Source organism: Neovison vison, chromosome 4 (genome assembly GCF_020171115.1).
Source record: "Neovison vison isolate M4711 chromosome 4, ASM_NN_V1, whole genome shotgun sequence".
NCBI lineage: Eukaryota > Metazoa > Chordata > Mammalia > Carnivora > Mustelidae > Neogale > Neogale vison.
In genome coordinates, this window is record NC_058094.1 from 31389233 (window position 1) to 31416254 (window position 27022).

The following is a 27022-nucleotide window of genomic DNA, read 5'->3' on the forward strand; positions in this document are numbered from 1 at the left end:
CATGGCCTACATTTTATAAAAGGTGAGAACCTAAGTGTTAGAGTCAGAAAGTTTGAGATAAAATGATACTGTGTGAGGAAGCTACTTTGCTTCTCCAACTTTCGATTTCCTCATCTGTAAAATGGAAATATAATTTAAAACACATTTCTTCAAGGGTTATATATAGGACAATTGACATATGCATGTAAAGTCTTTGGATGCATACTTGGTACAAAGCACTAGGCTGATGCTAGTTTTTCTGTTTTTTTGTTTTGTTTTTTACTATTGCTCTAACATTCCTTATAAAATCCCACATTAACTATAGAATATCACCAAGTTATCATCACTGTCAAAAATTAACACCTCTAGTGAAATAATTTTCTTGGGATCAGTGCATGCTAATTTCTGATCATATGAATTACTTTACAGTCCCCCAGTTGGTTCAAAATCAGTCAGTGATACATACTCAGAAAACTGAACTTAAGGTTTTGCAGTGGTTTTTGATCATGTCTATTACAATAGATTCTACAAGTTATATGTTCCTAAATTGTAACACCCTTGGAAAAAGTAATAAAGGTCTTTTGTGCAGTTTATGCCTTCCTTACAGGGCTAATAAACCCAGGGTCCATATTTTCATAGGTGGCTTCCTGGAAAGTGAGGCTTCCTTGGAACCGCATACACAATGTCACCTGTATGTGTCTTCTTCTAGAGAGCATTTTGTTAGCTTTCATCAAATTTCAAAAAAGATCTGTTATACAAAACTCAACATATCCTGACTTACTTACACCAAACTACTATGAGTGGCAAGCAACGATTTTATGTCTCCCTCCTGCACTGCTGCTGGATTTATAAGGTTGTTGCATGTGCACAGCATTAATCCATCACCTAGTTCACCTTATGACAGAGCTCAACTCCCTCCTTGTCAATCCTTCTCACTATAAGTGCCCTTGTGAAACCACCTCTATACCATTACAACTGGGATGTTCATCATTGTTGGCGTGGGACAGTCCTATTTTCCAAGAACACTAGGATAATTATTAAGAGCACTATTTTTGCTCTCGAAAGTGTCCCAGTTTGAATCATATGATTACCATAAACATGACTCAAGAATGCCTGGGAACAAGACTAGCCTTGATGAGGCACCATCATCCTTCAGAAAAAAAGTTAATCACAATCAGCTTCTGAACATAGCTAGTCCTGCCAGGAGCCAAGAGAAGAGCAGCAACTAATCCTACCAATCTTCAAGAAGTTCTTCCCCCCAAGAGGGGTTACTGAGGAGGCAGAATGGGGTGAGGAGGTTGGGAAGAAGCATTCCCCACCCTGCAGATTATGGAAAGCAGCAGCATTCTCAGACAGATGTCATGATAAATGATCACTTGCCCCAACACTGCCCTTTCACTGGCCAGGCCACCTGACCTCTGAACGGAAACAACTACTTTTAGAATTCAGATTCTCAGAATTCTTGGTAACTTGTCCAGATCCCAAAGCTAACTTCATAATTCCCAGGAAGAAAACACGCTGTGAAAATGCCTGAAGTACCACCGGTGTCAGTCCTAGATGTGCACTTCAAATGAAAAAAATGTCTATTGCATTTTCCACGCCACTCTTTCCAGACAATAAAAATGTATGAATAGGAGAATGGCAGCGTGTGGATATTATGTTCTAAGATACTATTACATGATATCTTATGCAAAGCGTTGCATGATATTACTAAATGAAATTACAGCATTGATTTGAATATTATAGTGTATGAGGCCACAAAAATTAATTTCTACCTTAGTGATGTGGAACTCAGTGATCTGAAATTCTTCAAAAAAGAGCTTTCATCCTAAACTTGTCCACAGAAACACTGAATATAATGAAGTGGTGATAAATATGCATAAAAATAAAGATATAAACTTTTATATCTAAATTTAGAATGATATAAAAATTATATGCTAATTGGGAAGATTCTATGTCCTGTGAAAATATCCTCAAAAGAAATTCCTTTCTTTTAGATGGCTAGAGCTGTAAGGAAATTGAATTCATGTGAACATGTGTTGCCAGTGAGGGGTAGGTAAATATCACTGAATCCCCCTGGCTTAAGAAATAAAAATCCTCTCATTGAAAATATTTTATTAAGGGAAGAAAACCGTTCAACTTTACCCTCTCCAAGGAGAAATCTTAAGAAACAAGTACCATCCTTCAAAAAAGTCAAACAAGAACTGCATTCTGATAAGAGAGCTGATGGTCTCACTGAACATTCTTATGCTGTTATGACTTCTCTTACAGCGTGGACTGTTAAGTTTAGCCATAACTGGTCCCTAGACTCCTTGCTTGAATATCTAGTCTCACCAGGTGAAGTACAACCCAGTTGTATGTCAACCTTCAAGGGATGGGTGTTTTTCATTTGGCTTAAAAATATGATTTTTAGAACAAGAGCTGGGAACATAATTTAACCCAGTTCCCACCCAAAGCCTAAATCCAAATGAATCCCTCTGGGGTTTTATCTGCCCGATCCAATAGAAGCTCTGCCAGGCTAAAAGAAAACTGTGACGTGAAGGACTGTGTGGACTCCTCCCCACAGCAGTTAAGTCAGTGCCAAAGAACTTGAAATGTTTCAAAGTGAAACCATATCCTGCCTGGACTTCCAGGACTCATTTAAACCCAACCATTCCTTGTTTGTCCATCTGAAGCTATTCCAAAAAACATACTGTTCTGTCAACAGGAATATAGGCAGTTATCTACAAATGCTACCTACAAATTTATTAGCTCTTGTTCCTCCCACGTGTTTCCATCCCACTAGGCTATCCTGCTTCCCTTCTGTTAACATGAATAATGTCCCTGATGAGTATGGTAGATTTAGGGAAGGATATCTTAATTGGGCAATCTTCTCAGACCCAAGCTTGCCCTAGACCATCATTCTAAGTTCCTGAAATGCCAAAGCAGGGAATGTTTCTGATACAACCTGAGTCATGACTAGTGTCTGGTTTTTAGGGAGATGGGATTTTTATGTATCCTCAACCAAAGTTTTTGCCAATGACTTAGTCTGACAGCAGCGTGGTAATTCATGGAAACTGGAAATACCTGACTTCCTTCTTTTTCTAAATGTGTACTCTTTTATGTTCTATGAAACTTAGGAAATACTAGGAACCCAGTGATTGAATGAGGAATATACCTTTCCCTAGCTTTGGGTAGTTATGAATTGGCATCTGAATATTTCAAGCTATCTAGAAAACTTATTCAATAATATAGTTCTAAAACACATTTTATAAAAAGTAGTAAAAGTATCAGTGAACAGTTCTTGATAGTACAAGTGGGCATTTATTCATTTCAAATATCTAATAATTCAATATATACTTACTTAAGTAGGTACCAAGTATAAATGTTTAGATAGCCACAACTCCCTTCACATGACTGAAATTTGCCTACTTATTTTTTCCATACCCTATTGTAAATAAAGAAGAATTTTTTTTTCCATTTTATTTTCCCTCTACCATGGTTGCTGGTTAGTATTATGTGCCAATTTGGCTGGGCCACAGGTGCCTAGATATTTAGCCAAATATTCTGTGCCTGTGAAGGTGTTTTGGGGTGAGACAAATATTTGAATTGGTAGACTCAGTAAAGTAAATTGCCCTTCTTAGTGTATGGGCCTCATCTAACCAGTTGAAGGCTGATACCTCCTATAGTAAGAGGGAACTCCTCTCAACTGATTACCTTAGAGCAAGGACATGTGGTTTCTCCTGCCTTCTAACTCAAACTGAAACATCAGTTTTTCTGGGCCTTGGGTTTGTGGGCTTTCCAGCTGAAACTTACACTATTAGCTCTCCAGGTTCTCAGGTCTTCACACTCAGACTGGAACTATACCACTGGTTCTCCTGGGTCTCTAGTTTGCCAGCTGCAGATCTTGGGACTTCTCAGCTTCCATAACAATGTGAGACAATTCCTTATAATAAATCTCTTTCTATGAATATATGCATCCTGTTGGTTCTGTTTCTCTGGAAACAGACATGAGAAAAACCACTAAACACACATGAGAAAAACCACTAAAATAATCACAAATCCACCAAATACTTATAAAACTTAGGCTTTAAAATCCAAGTCTAATCAAATAAATAAATATATTCTTAAAAATCTAGTGAACCCGAAGTTGCTATGGTGGACACAGAAGAAGGACATGAAACTTATAGCAAAAGAAAGATGACTTATAATCTAGTTAAGGAAAGAAACATCTGGCTAAGAAAAGAAGATGTACACATGTGAAAAGTCATGGCAAAATTACATGAAAAAATATAATCAAGTGCTAGACAACAAACTAAAGAAAGGGATTTACTTTAAGAAATAGCTTTGGACTATACAAAATTATGACTGGCATACAAAATTCACTCATTTCACATCCACCTTTAACATTTCCTGCTTTATCCAAATTATTTCATGTCCCTTGAAATCTGGGAGCCTTTGTCATCTACAGTATATTGTCCATTAAAAAAAAAAAAAAAAAAAAGGCAAGCCACGGCCTGGGAGAAAATAGTGACAATACATACATATACCAAAGGATTTATATCCAAAATATAGAAAAACTTCCTACAACTCAGTAATATCGACATAGACTATTGATTTTAAAAATAGAAAAAATATTTCTATTTTCTATTTTCAAACACATCACAGGAAAAGATTCACAGGTGACTAATCTCATTAGTCATCAAGAAAATACAAATGAAAACCATAATGAGATACCACTATCCGCACACTCAAGTGGCTAAAATTTTTTAAGATTGACATTGTCTAATGTTAGCAAGGATATGGAGCTACTGGAAATCTTATACATTGATGGCAAGGGTAGAAGATGGGGCCAACACTTTGGAAACAACTTCACATTTTTTCTTAAGAAACACACACTTGTATATCTAAGAGAAATGAAAATATATATCCACACAAAGGCTTGTTTTGAACATCCATAGCAGCCTTATATGCAATACTGGAAAAATGGAAACAACCCAAATGTCCACCAACCAGTAAACAGAAATACAAACTATGCAAACTATTTATGCAGTGAGATGCTACACAGGGATGAAAAAAAATGAACTGCTAAGATATACAGCAACAAAGCCAAACAACAAAAAATGTATGCTGAGTGAATAAAGGCTAACACAAAGACACACTATTATTTAATTTCATTTTTATAAAACTCTAGGAAGATAAATCTAAATTACAGGTAAAAAAAAAAAATCAGTGATTATTTGAGACTAGTGGTGAAAGGTGGAGGTTGACTGGAATGGAGCCTGAAGAAACTTCTGGAAGTAACAGAAATGTTCTATATTTTGTTTTTGAAGGCAGTAACATGCAATATACATTTATTAAGACTCATCAAACTCTAAAATTGCAATTGGTGCATTTTATTATATGTAAGTTATACCTCAAAGTTCAACTTAAAAATCCAAAATAAATCCAAACACAGTCTAAGGTTCTTTCACCAAATAGCCACATGAAAGAGTCCCTCACCTCCTCTGAGTCTTTGTTCAAATGCCATCTTTCTAATGAGGACTTTCCTAACTACTCTATTTAAAATTTGAAGCCTTCTTTCCAACTTCTGATTCCCTTATCCCATTTTATTTTCTATGCTTAGTATCAGCTATTATACTGTATAATTTATTACATTGTATGTTTATCACCTACTCTCCAGCTAGAATGTAAATTCCATAAAGCCACAGATAATTTATGTTTGCTTTTATGTTTTATTTATTAATGCACCCCAAATTGTTATGTGCCTTACACAAGTATGTGGTCAGTAAATCTTTGTTGGATAAATACAATTACAAAGAGATAGTCTTTTCAGAGGGATCTCATTTTAAGAAGCCACTGGACAAAATGAATTAGAATACCTTTGGGGAAAAAAAATCGTATTTTTTATATTGTCACATCTGGGAAGTCATTTTCAAATATGTTCTCAGTGTTACTGATTTGGCTTTAGGCAACTAATCCACACATAATCTTGGTATTATTATAGATAAAGGAGAAGAACTGAGAAAACTATAAAGAATGATGAAATATAAAGACCACGGTGTCATATTCAGTGATACAACAAAGGAACTAACAATGCACCCTAGTAAAATGTCACTTTAATCATATTTACTCTTAGGAATGCTTTAGGAGTTAATTGACTCTTAAGTAAATAAATTCCTTTGAGTAGTCCTAAGTGCCAAAGCAACTTTATTATGTTTACTATAATCAAATTATTTAAACCCTCTGGATCAGTTTTCTTATCCGTAAAATTAAAGAGTTTTTCAGACCAGGTATAATCACTGCATTTTGGAAAAGACTGTTGGAGTTCTGAAGAGTACTCTGCAAGTAGACTTGGGTTTAGATAATTAATGAAAACTTTTTCAAGCTGTGTCATCAAAATGTCAGAACACTACAATGATCTACAAAGTCCAGCTCTTCCTACTCTTCCCATGACTAAATTGTTCCACTCTTCCTTTGATTCTATTGGTTATCACAGCTTTTCTCCAATAACACCAGTCTTCTCTTTCCAAACTTATGTTAACCAGAGTAATCCTCTGTTGCTTGCAACCAAAAGTCCTAACTAATAATGAAATTGGTCCTTGGAAGTGAGTGTCACAAATAACATATGCTAAATTGTGAAAATATATGGAGACCAAATGAGAAACACAGAGGATTTCTTACACTGAAGGCTAAGATAATTTCAGTTTTTGCTATTCTAAATAGAGAAGCTGTATGATTAAGCAACCATCTGCTGTGTTTTGAGACTCAGATAATATGACTGAAGATAGGAATTTTAGGGGGCTGGATAGGAGATGTCAGGATGATGGAAGATGTTAGCTACTTCTTTCAGATTTTGATAAAGTGCTGCGAGACAGGGAAACACATGGTCCAAGGTATTCCAGCTGAAGGAAGCAAGCAGGAGAGTTGGAAAGCTTTGTTAAGAGAAGTCCAATAATGCAAGGTTGCCAATGGGCAGAGGTTAAAAAGTGTAATTTGTTTCCTTCATGCCTTAGCCAGGAATAAATAAAAAGAGGGAGCAGAAAAATTAAGAAAGCTGTCAAGAAAATGATAGAACTTTACACAGTACCAAAAGAAAAAATGAAAAACCATGAAACATTATCTCAGGCAATAATGAGATTCATTTAATCCAAATAGTGAATAAATTAAAGTGTATGTAGGGGATAAAAAATCCAATCCTTTCCATTCAGGCAATTAAAAATTGGAGTCAAGATTAAAAAAGAGATCGAAGTTGAAAGCTGGGTTAGAGCCAGACTTACTGGATTGATAAAATGAATCTCAACTGTAATTACAGGCATTCGGCTCTCTATTCACAAACCAAGCAGAGCCCTAGTTGTAAGAATGAGACCAGCTTGAAAATAAGGGTAGAAACTGGTAAATCAAATTTATTTTATTAGCAATTTGTAGTGAATTTTAGAAATAAGTTCTGCAATCATCAAATATTATTTTAAGTTTTTAAATGGTTAAAATAATTTGATATTTTAGGGGCGCCTGGGTGGCTCAGTGGGTTAAGCCGCTGCCTTCGGCTCAGGTCGTGATCTCAGGGTCCTGTGATCAGTCCTGCATCGGGCTCTTTGCTCAGCAGGGAGCCTGCTTCCCTCTCTCTCTCTCTGCCTGCCTCTCTGCCTACTTGTGATTTCTCTCTGTCAAATAAATAAATAAAATCTTAAAAAAAAAAAATTTGATATTTTAGAGAAATTTTATGTATTTAAATAAACCATATTTAATTCTATGTAACAGGTACTCTTTTGAGTTTTTAGAAATATTAAACTATTTACCACGCATAACAACCCTAAAATAATGCATTATATAGATGAGAAAATAGAAGCAGAGAAGTAATTCACTCAAGGTTATATAAGTAGTAAGTGGCAAATCTGGGGTTTAAACCTAAGATAGTAAAGTTCCAGAGTTCATACTATTATCCACTATGCAATATGGACCCTCTATTGATTTATTAGACATGTAGTTTTACCTAAACTTTTAATTAGCAATAATCGCGCCTCGGATAAACCTCATTGGCTACGATACTGCCACTGCGCAAAGCTTAAACTTTTAAAATTGATGTTATAGATGTGATTTTACTTTGAAAGACATTAAAGGCAATTGATCGATTTATAGGTAGTAATTTTAATAGTAAATATAACCTGATTTTTAATTTATAAATTTAGGCATAATTTGAAGTTGTATTGAAATAGCTAAGAATATTCTGCTGTTAGATATGTAAGTCTGATCTTTATAGTATTGAGAAAATCAGATATATTAACTTTTTGAAATATTGTAATATTATGAATATGTTAATATGTTAAATTTATGAGTTAATGAACATAAATAACAAATGGGTAATTGCTCCCATCCCATCGATTTATAAATAGAATAAAATTTGTAAATCGTACATAGGGCTTAGGAAAAAAAAGCTCTTTGAATCGAATACTTCTAATTTTAGTATTAGTTAAAATTCTAGAGTAACTAGAGCCCTTTATGAATACAAAGTGTTCCTCATATATTAAAACATTTCATTGATAAGGTAGGAGCATTACCACAAAAGTTCATGTGAGATCATGTCTATGGATTCCTGTAATTTTTACCATATTTTTCTAAGCCTTTTCTGCAATTGTCTAACATTTTGCTAAAAACTAATGCATTTAGATTATAATTGATTTCTATTGTAAATCATATGTTCACATTACATATCAATCCAGGTAAAGCTTAAGATACTACCAACATCGAAGAGCTTAGCTAATTATAGTACAAAAATTCATATCTTCACATGGGTTTTCTCTTACTTTATGTAAAGTATTCAGGTTCTGTTGTTAAGAAAGAGAAAGATAGTTATTATATGATCTCTCTGATATGCAGAATTTGAGAGGCAGGATAGGAAGTTTGGGGGGCAGGGAAGGAAAAAAATGAAATAAGATGGAATCAGGAGGGGGACAAACCATAAGAGACTCTTAATCTCACAAACAAACTGAGGGTTGCTGGAGTAGAGGGGGTGGGAGGGACAGGATCGTTGGATTATGGACACTGGGGAGGGTATGTGCTATGGTGAGTGCTGTGAAATGTGTAAGTCTGATGATTCACAGACCTGTACCCCTGGGCCAAATAATATATTATATGTTAATAAAAATAAATAAATAAGAAACTAATTAACAAATACACATAGTACCCAATGACATGATTTAAAGTGAACACAAATCCATGTGAACATAATAAGCTTATGAGGTGGGTGCTATAATTATCCACATTTTACAAGTAAGGAAGCTGAACACAGAGACAATAGGTAAAGCACACCTGATCACACAACTGGTAAGTTAGTGGAATGTAATTTGAATCCAGAAGGTCTGACTCTGCATACAAATTCACAAAGTCCAGATGCAAATAGTAAAATTCAACACTATTTTTAGTATCTATTACTGGTTATCAGAGTCTTCTAAAAAGAAACCCAAAGAACTTAAGCTGGTCGTATTGTGAGAATAACACCAGTCCTCAAAGTAGGACTGTGGTTGGGCGCCTGGGTGGCTCAGTGCGTTAAGCCGCTGCCTTCGGCTCAGGTCATGATCTCAGGGTCCTGGGATCGAGGCCCGCATCGGGCTCTCTGCTCAGCAGGGAGCCTGCTTCCTCCTCTCTCTCTGCCTGCCTCTCTGCCTGCTTGTGATCTCTCTCTGTCAAATAAATAAATAAAATCTTTTTAAAAAAAATAAAAAATAAAAATTAAAAAAAAAAGTAGGACTGTGGTTGTTCCATCTTTACAGCAATCTCTTGAAAATGGTTCAATTGTTTTATCTACCTGCATAAATAGACCTTGAAATCCTACTCACATGGGACCAAACAATCACTGTTGATTCTTTCCAGCCCAAGATCACCAGTAATACCCCTGTGGTCAAACAAGCATTCATTGGTTGACTTATTGTACCAAAGGAGAACACATACTCTTGAGAAGCAGGGGGAGATCTCAGTAAGAGGGTTTCAGAAAGGACTCATTACAGGGTTTTGACTTATGTTAGGTGATCTGGGAGAATGTTCAGCAATGCTTTCTCTGTTCTTCCCAAGAAGTGGAAGTAAATTTATGATTAAGTATCTTAGTTTTTATTATGAACTAGTCTTGTAATGACAGCTCAACTAAGCTGTAAGAAATTGTTGCTGAATTTTACTGTAGTGGGAAAGAATATTCACAATTATCTAAAAACACTACTAAAATACATCTCTTTGTCCAATCACATATATGTCTAACACTGGATTTTGCTTCCATTATTTCAAGCAAAACAACATATGGAAAAAGAATGAATCCAGAAACACATGTGAGAATCCACCCATCTTCTATTAAGGTAGACATTAAAGAGATGCAGAAAAAAAAAGTTACTCTTTTCACTAATTCTTTTTGTTATAAAAGATAGTTTACTTTTCACAAAAGTGTTATTTGTAATAAAAATGTTTTATATTAGAAAATTAATTAAAATGTTCTCAGCTTCAATTTCTAATGTGATAGAATAATATAACCTATGTCAACAAAAGCTGTCGGTGGTTCTTAATTTTTCGGTATATTATGGGAATCTGAGAATGGTTTGAGAATTACTGATCTAAGAAAAGGGAGCAATGTGCACAAAAGGTTAAAGTCCAGAAAGTATATACTAACATTGCAAGAACTGAAAGAAACTCAGCTTAAGCAGAGAAGAAGGAAACTCAACAGGAAATAGAAAAGAAGAACAGCATTCTAGGAACAGAAAATCAACCACTTTCCGGAAAGTAGGACATGCGGACAAGTGAATCCAAAGCAACAGGAGATAGACCGCGAGGGGAGGGGCTGGCTCCCGGCAAGCGGTAGGACAGTGGAGCACAAAAACAGAACTTTTAGAAGCCTGCTCCACTGAGGGACATCGCTCCAGAGGCTTAGCAGGGGTGGGGACATCATGGGCACAGTGTGGTCTCAGGTCCCGTGGGGTCACGGAAGGATTGTGAGTGTCTGAATGTGGCAGAGCTCCCAGGTATCAGAGCATAGAAGCCGACTACAGAGACAGAGCCAAGGAGGAGGCTCTCAGCTTAGGGTTACCTCAAACCGCAATCCAAGGCACAGTCGGGCCACTGTTCTTCAAGCAGGGACCCCACAAGTGGCAGATCTTCCTTCCCTCCCCAGGGGGCGTGGCACAAGAATGTGTGGCAGGAATCTGCTGAGTTTAGAGACTCCAAACTGGGCCATGTGCCAGAGGTAGAAATGCTTGGTCAAAGGCCAGGTGAACACAAAGCGTTGCCAGAGACCAGGGAGACAAGAGGGATTGACTGCTTTTCTCAGGGCACACTGAGGAGTGGGGCCCAAGCTCTCAGCTCCTCCAGGGTGGAGACTGGGAAGCCGCCATTTTCCTGACCTCCAAAGCTGTACAGAAAGCATTCAGGGAACAAAAACTCCCAAGAGTGAACCTGAGCAGATTACTTAGCCTGGCCCCTGGCAAGGGCAGTGCAATTCCGCCTCGGGCAAAGACATTTGAGAATCATGGCAACAGACCCCTCCTGCAGAAGATCAGCAAGAACATCCAGCCAAGACAAAGGTAACAGATCAAGGAGAACAGTAGAATTCCAGAGCTAGGAGATAGGAGTCATGGCTTTCCCCCCATGATCCTTTAGTCTTGCAAAGTTAAATATTTTTTTCTTATTCTATTTTTTTAACTTCTTCTCTTTCCTCTTTTAATGTTTTTTAACTAGCTTATCTTAACAATGCCTTTCAAAAAAAATTCTTTTTAAACATTATTATAGTCATATATTATCCGTTCATTGTATTTAAACTTATTTTTTGTACACATATATGTTGTTTTTTTCTTTACAATTTTGGGATACAATTTCTTCTAATAGATCAAAATACACCCTAAATCTAGCACATGGCTTTGTTCTAGTCTCCAGCCTGAGCACATTCTGTCCTTTTTTTTTTTTTTTTTCCAAAAGATTTTTATTTACTTATTTGATATACAGGGATCACAAGCAGGCAGAGGTGGTGGGGAAGCACGCTCCCTGACAAGCAGAGAGCCAGATGCAGGGCTCAGTCCCAGGACCATGGGATCATGACCTAAGCTGAAGGCCTTTGCCACCCTTTTATTATTTTATTCTCTTGTTCATATATTCTTATTTGGATATAATGGCAAGGCAGAAAAACCACAAAAAAAAAAAAAGAAAAAGAAAAAGAAAAGAAAAAGAGGCAGTACCAATGGCTAGGGATCTAATCAATATGGACATTGGTAATATGCCAGAACTAGAGTTCAGAATGAAGATTCTCAAGGTGCTAGCTGGGCTCAAAAAAGGCATGGAAGATATTAGAGAAATGCTATCTGGAGAAATAAAATCCCTTTCTAGAGAAATAAAAGAACTAAAATATAACAAAGCTGAAATTTAATAAAAATATATTAATGAGGTATAGTAAAAAAGAGAGGTTCTTACTGCTAGGATTAATTAGGCAGAAGAGAAAATTAGTGATACAGAAGATCAAATGATGGAGAATAAAGAAGCTGAGCAAAAGAGAGACAAACAACTACTGGACCATGAGGGGAGAATTCAAGAGATAAGTGATACCATAAGATGAAATAATATTAGAATAATTGGGATTCCAGAAAAAAAAAAAGAAAGAGAGAGGCAGAAGGTATATTGGAGTGAATTATAATAGAGAATTTCCCTAATATGACAAAGGGAACAAGTATCAAAATCAGTAAACCTCCCTCAAAACCAATAAAAATAGGTCCATAACCTGTCATCTAACAGTAAAACTTACAAGTCTTAGTGACAAAGAGAAAATCCTGAAAGCAGCTCAGGGCAAGAAGTCTGTAACATAGAATGGTAGAAATATTAGATTGGCAGTGGAGTTATCCACAGAGACCTGGCAGGCCAGAAAGAACTGGCAGGATATATTCAGAGCACTTACTGAGAAAAATATGCAGCCAAGAATACTATATCCAGCTACACTATCATTTAAAATAGAAAGAGAGATAAAAAGCTTCCAGGACAAACAAAAATTAAAAGAATTTGCAAACACCAAACAAGTCCTATAGGAAATACTGAAAGGGGTCCTCTAAGCAAAGAGAGAGCCTAAAAGTAGTAGACCAGAAAAGAACAGAGACAATATATAATAAAAGTCACCTTACAGGTAATAAATACAATGGCACTAAATTCATATCTTCCAGTAGTTACCCTGATTGTAAATGAGGTAAATGCACCAATCCAAAGACACAGGGTATAAGAATGGATAAAAAACCAAGAACCATCAATATGCCATCCAAAAGAAATACATTTTAGACCCAAAGATACCACCAGATTGAAAGTGGTGGGGGGGGATAATTTACCATGCTAATGGACATCAAAAGAAAGCTAGGGTGGCAATCCCTAGATAAATTAGATTTTAAGCCAAAGACTATAATAAGAGATGAGGAAGGGCACTATATCATACTTAAAGGGTCTATCCAAAATGAAGATCTAACAATTTTAAATATCTATACCCCTAACGTGGGAGCAGCCAACTATATAAACCAATTAATAACAAAATCAAAGAAACACATCAACAATAATACAATAATACCAAGGGACTTTAACACTCCACTCACTGAAATGGACAGAGCATCCAAGCAAAAGATCAACAAGGAAATAAAGGCCTTAAATGACACACTGAACCAGATGGACATCACAGATATATTCAGAACATTGCATCCCAATGCAACAGAATACACATTCTTCTCTACTGCACGTGGAACAGTCTCCAGAATAGATCACATCCTGGGTCACAAATCAGGTCTCAACTGGTACCAAAAGATTGGGACCATTCCCCGCTCTGACCACAATGCTCTGAAGCTAGAACCCAATCACAAGAGAAAAGTTGGAAAGAACTCAAATACATGGAGGCTAAAGATCATCCTACTAAAGAATGAATAGATCAACCAGGAAATTAAAGAAAAATTTAAAAAATTCATGGGAACAAATGAAAATGAAAACCCAAGTGTTCAAAATCTGGGACACAGAAAAGGCAGTCCTGAGAGTAAAGTATATAGTGATACAAGCCTTTCTCAAGAAACAAGTAAGGTCTCAAGTACACAACCTAACCCTAAACCTGAAGGAGCTGGAAAAAGAACAGCAAAGAAAGCTTAAATCCAGCAGGAGAAGAGAAATAATGAAGATCAGAGCAGAAGTTAATGGAATAGAAACAAACAAACCAAAAAAAGCCAATAGAACAAATCAATGCAACTAGGATCTCATTCTTTGGAAGAATTAATAAGACTGATAAACCCCTGGCCAACCTTATCAAAAAGAAAAGAGAAAGACCCAAATTAATAAAATCATGAATGAAAGAGGAGAGATCACATCGCTTCTTGGCCTTTTGGCTAAGATCAAGTGTAGTATCTGTTCTTATCAGAAAGAGGAGAGATCACAACCAACACCAAAGAAATACAAACAACTATAAGAGCATATTATGAGTAAATACACACCAGGAAATCTGACAATCTGGAAGAAATGGATACATTCCTAGAGACATATAAACTACTAAAACTGAACCAGGAAGAAATAGAAAACCTGAACAGGAGATTGAAGGAGACTGAAGGAGACTGAAGCAGTCATCAAAAATCTCACAACAAACAAGAGCCTAGGGCCAGACAGTTTCCCAGGGGAATTCTACCAAACATTTAAAGAAGAATTAATACCTATTCTCCTGAAAATGTTCCAAAAAATAGAGATGGAAGGAAACTTCTAAACTCATTTTATGAGGCCAGCATTACCTTGATCCCAAAACCAGACAAAGACCCCATCATAAAGGAGAATTACAGACCAATACCTTGATGAACACAGATGCAAAAATTCTCACCAAAATACTAGTCAACAGAATCCAACAGTACATTAAGAGGATTATTCACCACGACCAAGTGGGATTTATTCCTGGGCTGCAAGGTTAGTTCAACATCTACAAATCAATCAATGTGATATAATACATTAATAAAAGAAAGAACAAGAGCCATATGATATTCTCAATAGATGCCAAAAAAGCATTTGACAAAGTACAGCATATCGCGTTCACTCTGCCCGCACAGAGACAGGACACGTAGTTAAGGAGAGCTCTTTTATTTCTGCATGCTAGCTTCTTACACTCCGGAGGATGCTTCTTCCCTGCTGGCTGGCGCGGGGCTTGCCCTGGGGCGCTCTCCGAGGACAGGGAGCCAGCAGCGAGCAGGAGGCGCGGCGGGGCGGCGGCCCGGGTCCCCTCGGCTCTGGCACGGTGGCGCTGGCGGCAGTGGCGGTGGCGGCTCCTCGCGCTTTCCTTTCTCCAGGCTGCTATAGCCGCTGCTCATGCTGCTGGTCCCAACGCGTGTGGGCCGCCATCCCCCCAGGTGCAGGCGGCCAGGCAGGGGGTGCCACGCCCGCCTGCCCCGCTAGGTTCCCGGCATGCGGCCCCGAGCAGGGAGCAGGAACCGGAGCCGCCCACTGTTCTGTTGCAGCTGCGGCTGCCGCTCACTCTCTCTCTCCGGTCCTCCCGGCCCCTCCCAGTTATATGTTCATGGTCAGCCAATCACAGCAGGGTACATGAGTTAGGCGCATGGACACTGCACTAAAGCATACAGGGCATGCAGAGATCACGCAGAGAGCATGCAGGCGCCCTGTCCAATGAGGATTGCTTCCTCATTCGGATGAAGCTTGTTCATTCTAAAGCCTGACCGCACTGGCTCATTGCCAGCCTCCATTCTGTCCGGCCTGCCTTGTGGGGTCCCGGACACCCCGACACAGCATCCTTTCTTGATCAAAACTCTTCAAAGTGTAGGGATAGAGGGGCCATATCTCAATACCATCAAAACCATCTATGAAAAACCCACAGCGAATATCATTCTCAATGGGGAAAATCAGAGTTTTTCCCCAAGGTCAGGAACACAGCAGAGATGTCCACTATCACCACTGCTATTCAACATAGTACTAGAATTCCTAGGCTCGGCAATCAGACAACAAAAAGAAATTAAAGGCATCTGAATCAGCAAAGAAGTCAAACTCTCTTTGCAGATGATATGATACTTAATGTAGAAAACCCAAAAGACTCCACTCCAAAACTGCTAGAACTTGCACAGGAATTCAGTAAAGTGTCAGGATATAAAATCAATGCACAGAAATCAGTTGCATTTCTATACAACAATAAGACAGAAGAAAGAGAAATTAAGGAGTCGATCCCATTTACAATCACACCCCAAACCATAAGATACACAGGAATAAACCTAACCAAAGAAGCAAAGAATCTGTACTCAGAAAACTATAAAGTACTCATGAAAGAAATGGAGGAAGACACAAAGAAATGGAAAAATGTTCCATGTTCATGGATTGGAACAACAAATATTGTGAAAATGTCTATGCTACCTAAAGCAATCTATACATTTAATGCCATCCCTATCAAAATACCATCAATGTTTTTGCAAAGAAATGGAACAAATAATCCTAAAATTTATATGGAACCAGAAAAGACCCCAAATACCCAGAGGAATGTTGAAAAAGAAAGCCAAAGTTGGTGGCATCACAATTCCAGACTCCAAGCTCTATTACAAAGCTGTCATCCTCAAGACAGTATGGTAGTGGCACAAGAACAGACACAGAAATCAATGGAACAGAACAGAGAGCCCAGAAATAGACCCTCAGCTCTATGGTCAACTAATTTTTGACAAAGCAACAAAGAATGTCCAGCAGGAAAAAGATAGTCCCTTCAACAAATGGTGTTGGGAAAATTGGACAGTCACATGCAAAAGAATGAAACTGGACCATTTCCTTACACACACAAAAATAGGCTCAATAATGGATGAAAGACCTCAATGTGAGACAGGAATCCATCCAAATCCTCAAGGAGAACACAGGCAGCAATCTCTTCAACCTCAGCCACAGCAACTTCTTCTTAGTCACATCACCAAAGGCAAGGGAAGCAAGGGCAAAAATGAACTATTGGGACTTCATCAAGATCAAAAGCTTTTGCACAGCAAAAGGAAATAGTCAACAAAACCAAAAGACAACCGACAGAATGGGAGAAGATATTTGCAAATGACATATCAAATAAAGGGCTAGTATCCAAAATCTATAAAGAACTTATCAGACTCAACACCCAAAGAACAAATAATCCAATCAAGAAATGGGCAGAGGACATGAGCAGACATTTCTGCAAAGAAGACATCCAGATGGCCAATAGACACATGAAAAAATGCTCAACATCACTTGGCATACACTCAGGGAAATACAATCAAAATCACAATAAGATAGCACTTCACACCAGTCAGAATGGCTAAAATTATCAAGTAGGAAATGACAGATGTTGAAGAGGAAGCAAAGAAAGGGGAACCCTCCTACACTGTTGGCGGGAATGCAATTGGTACAGCCACTCTGGGAAACAGCATGGAGGTTCCTCAAGAAGTTGAAAATAGAGCTACCCGATGACCCAGTAATAGCACTACTGGGTATTTACCCTAAAGATACAAATGTAGTGATCTGAAGGGGCATGTGCAGCCAAATGTTTATAGCAGCAATGTCCACAATAGCCAAACTATGGAAAGAATCCAGATGTCCATCAACAGATGAATGGATAAAGAAGATGTTATACACATATACATATACACACATATACACACATGCGCATGCACACACACACACACACAATGGAATACTATGCAGCCATCAAAAGAAATGAAATCTTTCCATTTGCAATGATCTCCCTGATATGAGGAATTTGAGAGGCGGTATGGTATGGGGTGTTTGAGAGGTAGGGAAGAACAAAATGAAACAAGATGGTATTGGGAGGTAGACAAACCATAAGAGACTCTTAATATCACAAAAAGACTGAGGGTTGCTGGAGGGAAGGGCAGTATGGAGAGGGTGGTTGGGTTATGGACATTGGGGAGTATATGTATTATGGTGAGTGCTGCAAAATGTGTAAGCCTGATGATTCACAGACCTGTACCCCTGGGGCAAATAATACATTATATGTTAATAAAAATAATTAATTTAAAAAAAAAACAGAGAAGAAGGAAGGAGATTCTAGAAGAGACAAATTAAGAGAGGTTGGCAAGAATTGAAGAAATATACCTGTCAATTTGGCACAAACTTATCAGGAATTTTAACATCTTATGGTTCACCATGAGAGGCCCATCATATTTTTTTAATAGTTCTTTATTTTTTTGCCAACACAAATTTGTTATGAGGCAATATCACACTGAGATCTGCCTTTAGGCAATAAATCATTGTCATCAATCCTTTAGAAGAACTCCTTTGTCCTCTCCCTGCCTCAATTCTTTGAGAGACACAGAAGTTAAAATCTTAACTCTGAATAGAGGGTCTTGGTAAGGGCAAGAGATTGAATGAGAGAGAGTTATTTATTGCCTGTTTACCAGGATCAACCAGCTAACATCATGAGAGTACACTGCTTAAAAAATATATACTGTTGGTTTAAAACCATTATTTTACATGATGTTGAATCCGTCTAGAATATAGTAAGCTGAGCAAATGACTACCTGAAATCTCACTTCTATACTTTGATTTTTACCTTTATCTTTGTAGGAACTAAAGTTCTCCCTCAGTACATTGTGAAGAGACAAACTTATAGCTCAACGCCTTTCTAGAAAGAAGTGATAGTTTCCTAAATTTGAGACTACTTTCCATATGGAAATAAAGAAAATTTTCATTGTACTATAGAAAATAGCCTTGTAGTTTTTCTGTACCACAACCTAGATAAACTTGAGAAATGAATTTTAATCATATCCCATTTTTGTCCAAGAACAGTACATCATGAATTTGATATAATTGCTCTTTTCTACTGAAGGACATGGCATTGAACCTGATAAGAAACCAAGATCTGTGAGGCTAACAAATCTCACATGACAAAATTGCATGACCTTGCATACAGAAAAAAAAAATTAGATGGGGAAATATGAAAGATAAAATCTAGGATGTAATGAATTCTAATAATTTACCTAACACAAGGTCTCAAAACTTCTTCACCTTTAAATCCTTCATTTCATGACATGCAATGGCAAAGAAATACAACACAAACATGTATTAAGATTAGTACACATTGGACGAACTCAGAGTTGATGCATTTTTGTTGAGAAACCACAGAGTTAAAATATGCACAAACTGACTTCGTCTTACTGATGGCCTTGCCTTGTTGCTTCAGTTTTCAGAACTGTTATCATTTTAATCAAAGCTACCCCCCATCCTCGTGATAATTTTCATTCATCTTTTCTGTAGAAAAAATAGCTCCCTTTCCACCACAACATACACCTCAAAAATAATGAGTTGGGGCAGTGACTTTTAAACAAGCTCCACGCTGAAATCATCCAGGAGCTTTAAAAAATTGTCCATGTTTGAGTTCTGTCCAGAAATTGCTATTCCATTGTTCTGGGTAAGTAGGTGCCTAAGTATTAGCTCTTTTAAAACAATAGTTCTCAGGCTTCATTTCATATTGAAATGACCCAGTGCTCCTGACCCTTTAATTCCAAGACCAACCCCATAACAACTGGCTAGACCTTCTGCAGGTAACACCCACTAATAGTACTGCTTTTATTAGAAGCTCATAGCACTACTTAGTGGCACATTAAAACCTGAGGTAGAACCTTTTCTGCAAAAGTAATGAAAGATCCCCAAATCCTCTTCAGCAGACAATCGTATTTATAGGTCAGTTCTCTGGCCTTATTTGATGCCATGTTCTGCAAGTATGTCACCATGAAGCTGTGCTGTGGTCAGATATACAGAATACAGTGGGGCTGTCCTATCTGAGGGGCTGGACATATTTCAAACCCATAAAAATTTTAAAACTTTAACACAAGTTAAAAAAAAAAGTAATCCAAGAGATAAATTAGAGGAATACAGTTGAATGATAGCAACCCCCCCCAAAAAAATGCTGAATCAGAGGACTTACACCCACATGACAGCGCCAGATAATTTCTCTTAGCCTCTGTTTTCTCATCTTTATAGCTCTCTGCACAGCTATTGGAGAATTCCACATAAAATTGATAAGCTCTATGACCTTGTTACTTGAAATGCAGTCCTAGAATGAGCACATCAGCACCATGTGGGGACTTGTTAAAAATGCAGAACCTTAGGCCATCCCTGAAATATACTGAAACAAATTCTGTATTTAACAATATTCTCCAAGTGATATGTATGCACATTCAAGTTTTAGAACTCTTCTTTGCACATCAGCATTGTTATTACTAAAGTCATCATTGTGGGCTAAAAGATACAGATGCATATATACAAACAAACAAAATAAATTTACACTGAACTTCCCCATTGCACAGATTTTTCTGAAGCAGTGAGCATCTGTGAAGTGTCTGCAAAGACATGCTACACTCTTGCAACCTGATAGAATTCAGTTACTTGGCTAGTCAGTTTATTGGGAGGAATGTCTATTCTGAATCCACTTTGAAATTCCCACACATGTGACATCTTGGTGGAAAGACTAGCTCACATTCAATAGTCTTATATTCAACTGTCCAAGAAAAACTTATCCCCACTTCCCAAATATAGGAGAAAATGTAGTATACAGATATATATATAAGATGGAATATTATTCAGGCTTTAATTAGAAAGAAGGAAAACCTGCCATTTGTGATAACATGTATGGATGAATTTGGAGGACATTATGCTAAGTGACATAAACCAGACACAGACAAACACTGCATAATCTCACTTGTATGTCCAATCTAAAAGAGTCAAACTCATAAAAGCAGAGAGCAGAATGTGGTTTCCAGTGGCTGAGAGGAAGGGGGAATGGGGAGATGTTGATCAAATAGTACAAAGTTTTAGTTACGCAAGATAAAGAAGTTCTGGAGATCTAGCCCACAGCATGGTGATGTTAGTTAATAATACTGAATTCTATATTTCACATTTACCAAGAGGGTAGATCTTGAATGTTATCATAAAGGAAGAAAGGAAGGAAAGATGGAAGAAAATTAACTATGTGAGGTGATAGATATGTTAATTAGTTTGGTTGTGGTGATCATGTCCCAATGTATACGTATATCAAGACATCAAGCTGTAAACCTTAAATATATATAATTTGTATTCGTCAACCTTGTACCAACAAAGATGAAAATAATAATTTTTAAAAAGAGAACTAGTCTTTTCTAAGGTTAAAGAGACCAAGAAAGAGACCACGAAATGGAACGGAACTCTATCAACTTAAAAAACAGGAACATTGGGTCTCCTGGGTGGCTCAGTCAGTTGAAACCAAATTCTTGGTTTCAGCTGAGGTCTGATCTCAGGACCCTGAGACTGAGCCCCGTATGGGCTCTGTGCTCAGTAGGGCATCTGCTGGAGATTCTCTTCCCCTGCCCCCTCCCCACTCATGCATGCTCTCTCTCTTCTCTCAAATGAATAAATGATTCTTAAAAACAAAAACAAAACAAAACAAACAAACAACAATAACAACAACAAAAAAAAAACCCACCCAGGAACTTGTTCCTGAACAAGAACAGATTTGTGATTCTGAAACTCCACAGGACAAAAGTCGGAATTTTTAATCCTTTACTATATCATTATTTCTTTTTCACACAGGAGCCTTTTCTAAGATGTGTTTTTTACCAAATTACATGAACCTCAGTGGCTATGCTATCTTTTGGTAGGCAGATTATCTCTTCAGAGTAGAAGAGAAGTGTCTTCAAATTGAGGTTTGATAGAAAGGTGAAATTTGATACATATGTTATAGGACCATCCATTGTTTCTCTGAATAGGAGGAAAACGAGAGAAAAACATACGCAACTCTCCATTTTCACATAGAAAAAGATACCAAAGCAAAGTATCAGGGGATTTAAAAAAAAGTTTGTTTTATTTTTTTGTTTTTTTTGTTTTGTTTTGTTTTTTTACTAAAATAGCTATATGGAATCGTCCTATGGCCATTCTCACAAGCTGTGACATGAAAAAAGGACATGACAGGAAAAAAAGTTAAAACAAAAAAAAACATATAGTAAGCTAATAGTATATTAGTGCAAACTAAGTATTCTCTGAACATTCTCAATGCATACTTTATGCATGAACATTTTGTCTTTCCCCAAATAAAATGATAAACACTCTTGTTAAAGCCTTGTCTAATCACAAATCTGGATGGGAATTTACAATCTGCTCTGCTTGTAGACAAGCTTGACTCAATCTGACCAGCCCATGAAAAAAAGAGAAATCCAATTAGACACAGATGGAGGAAAACAAACTCCTCAGCAGGTTTTTTATTCGAATGCAGCCAACTTCACTGTGTATAAATATTTGAAGTTTAGAAGCGAAATAGAAAAACACAGGTAAAGATTGAGGAATAAGCTTTTTTTCTAGGGCTTTTGGATTTAGATCTCTAGAATTTTAAACATTTTAACCCCTTCACATCAGTAACTAGTAAGAGCATCTTTGTGGGTTAACTTAACCTTTTGCTTCTAGGCTTACACGTGATATATTTTCCACTTGTTCAGTACAGCCTTCTATTTTTATTACTTTACTAGGTCTAGTTTGTAAGTTACTGTTCAAATTTATTATGTAATTAAATGATTTTTTTTGACTGCTGTTTATGCTACATACTGAAAGAGGTAAGACACATTCTCCCTAGATGATGGTGGATTTTTCCATTTCTCTTTGTATTTTAATTTTTGTTTTATGTATTTTGAAGCTATGGTTTCAGTTCAGAATTATTATTTCACACAAGTGAATCAAACCTTATTTTACTGTGGAACGAATTCATAAAATAAGTTATCTTTTTTGAAGTCACCTATAAAGTCTTTTTTTTTTTTTAACCTTAAAGTCTATTCTTGCCTGATACTAATTCAACTACTTTCACTTTCTTCTGGCTAGTATTTTACCATATTTTATCCATTTCTTTTTCTTTCAAATTTTTAAATATCTTTTTATCCTTTTGTTTTAGCTGAGTCTCCTATATATCTCACAAAGTTGGATTTTTTAAATCTAGTCTTATAGTTATTGCAACTAAATATATCTGATTTATATTTCTTTTGATGACTGCTAAATTTCATTTCAACCATCTTATTTTTGTAGTTTCTTACTTGAGATTTTCCTATTTTTTTTTTATGCCTTGGCTTATTCAGTTGACTCAGAGAAGTTATTTTTTTTCGGTCCATTTTTCCCCATATTAGTTTATATACTATTAGACTTTGATTTTTTTCCTTTAAGAAGTTCCATAATTAAATCCAGACCAAGTCCAATATTAATGAAGATCCATACTCTTTTCCCTACAAATATAAGAATCTTCATTCTGACAGCCTTCACTAACACATATGAATTGTTCCATTACATACTGCATGCTGCATGTTAGGCTGTATTTTATTCACATTATGGGATATATATAAGATTATGTCTTACTATCCTTTTTGCTTAACATCTCAGTTTTCTATTTTTTTAAAGATTCTATTTATTTATTTGAGAGAGAAAGAGAGCATGTATGCCTGTGAACAAGGCAAGGGGCAGAGAGAAAGAGGGAAAGAATCGCAAGCAGACTCCAAGTTGAGCATGGAGTCCCACACAGAGCTCAAAGTCATAACACTGAGATCATGACCTGAGCCTAACTCAACAATTGGACGCTTAACCAACTGAGCCACCCAGTGCCCCCAGAGTTCTACATTTTTCTCTCTTTATCTATACAATCCAAAAAGCTTCATGGACTTTTAGATGTTTTTCCACAACAAATGTTCCAATCTTTCTTACATAATAACCTCTTGGTTCATCATTTCTTCTCAACAGTTAGAAGTATTTCCTACAGTATAATTTTTCTTCAGCCTTAGTTATATTCTTTATAACATCCTCTATTGTGGGCTTATTGGTGATAAATGTTCTCAGTTACTGTTTGAAAAGGACTTAGTTTCACCAATATTCTTGAAAGATATTGTCACCAAATATATAATTTCGGTTGACTATTATTTTCTTCAGACTTTGAAGATAGGACTTATCTTCTGGCTACTGCTATTAAGAAGTGAGTTGTCCCTCAGATTGTTATTTATTTGCAGTAGTAATTTTTTCCATCTCTGTTTAAACATCCTATTCTCGCCTTTTGTATTTTATATTTTACCCTGAATCATTAGATTAGTATTTCTTATTTATCTTGTTAATTTTGTGTCTTACCTTGATTTTTTTTTCAATTGAAAAGTTATGGCCTTTCCAAAAGTTTGGAAAATTCTTGTTATCTGTCTCCTGAAATATTGCTTCTTTTCCTGTTTCTTCTGAAATCCTAATTAGGTACATGTTAGACTGTATCCCAATATCCTTTTTTGTCTTACCCAGTCATATATTTTCTATCTCTTTGTGTATGCGGTCCCAAAAAATCTAATTATATACTCTTAAAGATTTTTCACTGAATCTAGAGTGATTATGCTTGATCATTTTGGAACAAACAGATTACATGAATCCAGGTAGCAAAACTGTGTGAGGATTAACTCATGGTGCATATAATCAAGGGAGATATTTTCCCCTTTGCCTATGCCAAAGTTCTATCCTCTTCTGTAGACAGAGCTATTACTTCTTCCCATTGCATTGAAGTATGTATCTTTAAGTTCTAGCTCTAGCAGAGTCTTCTGTTAGAGTCTTCATATTGATGAGGTCCTGAATTTTAATCTCCCATTCATCAAGCTCTATGGAACTTTGAAAATTGGGGTTCAGTTCTTTTCTATTCCCTCCTTTCTGATTAAAAAAAAATTGACTTTATTTGTGCCATTAGATAGTTCTTCCAAATGTGGGGCACCCCTCACTAATTATAAATTATTCAGTATTCTTCAGTACTCAGTAGGTACACTTTTAATCAATTTCACCATAACCTCATATTTTAATATATTTTCTGATCCTGTTCTTAATAGAGTGTACGTGTTATTTCAAACATTTTAGCATATTATCTATTCTTTTTAACTTTTATTCATTTGTTCAATTTCTTCATATCCATCTTTCATAACCCAAATTCCATTTTCAGCAAGATCTAATCTTCAGTTTTCTTTTTGCTAATTCTTCTATGTTTCCCATTTCTGATATGGTTATATTTCTCACATTTCTTGGCTAAGTGCTGCCAATGTATCTTCAGTTACCTTCTATTGCCTTAAGCATTTGTTTCAGGGTAGTCACTATTAAACTTTGTATATTTTCTATCCTAATATTTGCCTGCTTCCTGCTAAAATATGTCTCAACCACTTTCAATATTTTGTCACATCCCTTCCCAGATTTTTTTCTTCCAATATTTTAAGAAATTCCATCCTAGTTGCTTTCTGGCTATTACTAGAGTCTGAGTGCCAGCTATGTTGTTGAAAAGTAAAACAGGGGAGAAAATTGGAGAATTAAATAGTCTGTAAGTAACTTCAGTTTCAGCTAGCTGTCTCTGTACTCTCACTTCATCAGCTTTCCGCCAAATGAACAAGTTTGAACTCCAGGAGAACAGGAATTTTTCCTGGCTACAATGACACTCCTCATCCCGTAAACCATTATGTGGTGACCTAGCCTAATCGTCGTCAGCTCGCAAAAATCTGTGGCTATAAAACTAATTATAAGCTATAAGGTAAACCATAGTGTACTATAAAGAAATAAAATTGGTAACAAAGATGGTACATCACTGTATTTACTCTTTTATCACTACCCCAAAGACTCTATAATGTCACACTAGGATATTTATGCAACTCAGTGGACACACAAACACATATAGATCATACTAGCTTGTTTCACTCAGGGAAGAGCAGGGGGGCCAGAGTGCTTGTAAAGTATTGTGCATATCTGAGATGAGGTCAGACAAGTAGGCAGTGGCCAACTCACAGAGGGCCACAGGCCATGAAAAGGAGTTCCCATTAAGTTTTGAATGATAGGAAATGAGTGGCACATTTTAAGAAGGGAAAAAATATGTTGACTTCACAAACAGGAAGTAAGAGGGGAAGTAGGGAACCTAATTAGGATGGTATTTTCATAATCTAAATAAGAAACTGGACTAAGGTGCAAGTGAGTGAATGAGTGAAATGTATGAATGCATGATTTGGGAGATGCAACTACGAAGATTTCGTGTTGGATGAGAGAGGGAAGAGGAGAAGGAGGAAGGGAGGGTTCCAAAGAGGTCTTGTAGTAATTTCTCCAAACAAAGGGGAAAATGGGGAGTTGTGAGTAAGAATAGGAGGAACTTCTTTTAGAGTTGGAAATAAGTATTAAATGAATGAACAATGATATATCGGTCTGCCCTTGATGAGCATATGACCCAGTGGGGAAGAAGACAGGCAAGAAAGAACTTTCCATAAGATGTGAGAGGTACCATAATCAGGAATCTGTGGAACACTGTACAAGAGGACACAGGAAGGTCATTAAAACAGTGCTTTGGAGGTCAGAGTGGACGACTTGGAGGAAGCGGCTGTCACTTGAATGAAGATCCAATAGTAAGGGAGACAGGGTAGCTGAGACAGACAACAAGGCAGGAAATACAGAAGAGATGGAGAGGTGAAGGCAGACAGATCCCAAAAAGCCTTTTAAACCATATTCAGTGTTTGGTACTTACCCTGAGGGGAACAGGATATCAAGGTGGGTTATTTAAGCAGGAAAACCTAAAAGTATGTACTTCCCTTCTGTTCCTATTTCATCATCAGAAACCGTGCCAGATCTCACACAGCTGCATGGGGAAGGGAGTCAGGTCTCCCTCACGTCCAGGAAGCAAGAGGAGGGAATCAGTGAGCACTAGCAATGTCTGCCACAGAGAGAGGCCTGTTGTTATACAGATGATATATTCTGTAAGTATCCAGACTCATTTGTCTTCAGAGCTTCAGTGGGAAAGAAACAGGGATGTCAGTCTAAAAAAAAATTTTAAAGATCTGTTAAAATAAAGTTCTAGTCTAAGCATATATTTGTTTATTGCCATAGTATATGAATAAGGATGCATACGCTGTCATCAAATCTTGATGCTACATTTGGGATGATCGATTTTTAATATGGGCTCTGCACCAAACGCCTGACTGGCTGAAACTGAGGAACAGGAAAACCCCAGTATGGCTGCCAACTGGAAGAGATTTGCCAAACATGTGAAGACACCATCGACAGAGAAAACAGTGATTTCCAATCTGGTCTCCAAGCAGAG

The 27022-nt window shown here is 36.9% G+C and overlaps 2 pseudogenes; one reads left to right on the top strand and one right to left on the bottom strand.

The window, feature by feature from the left end:
• Positions 1–7859: 7859 nt before the first annotated feature.
• Positions 7860–8024, bottom strand: LOC122905635 (annotated as a pseudogene).
• A 6277-nt stretch (positions 8025–14301) lies between these two features.
• On the top strand, positions 14302–14427 carry LOC122905589 (annotated as a pseudogene).
• Positions 14428–27022: the final 12595 nt, after the last annotated feature.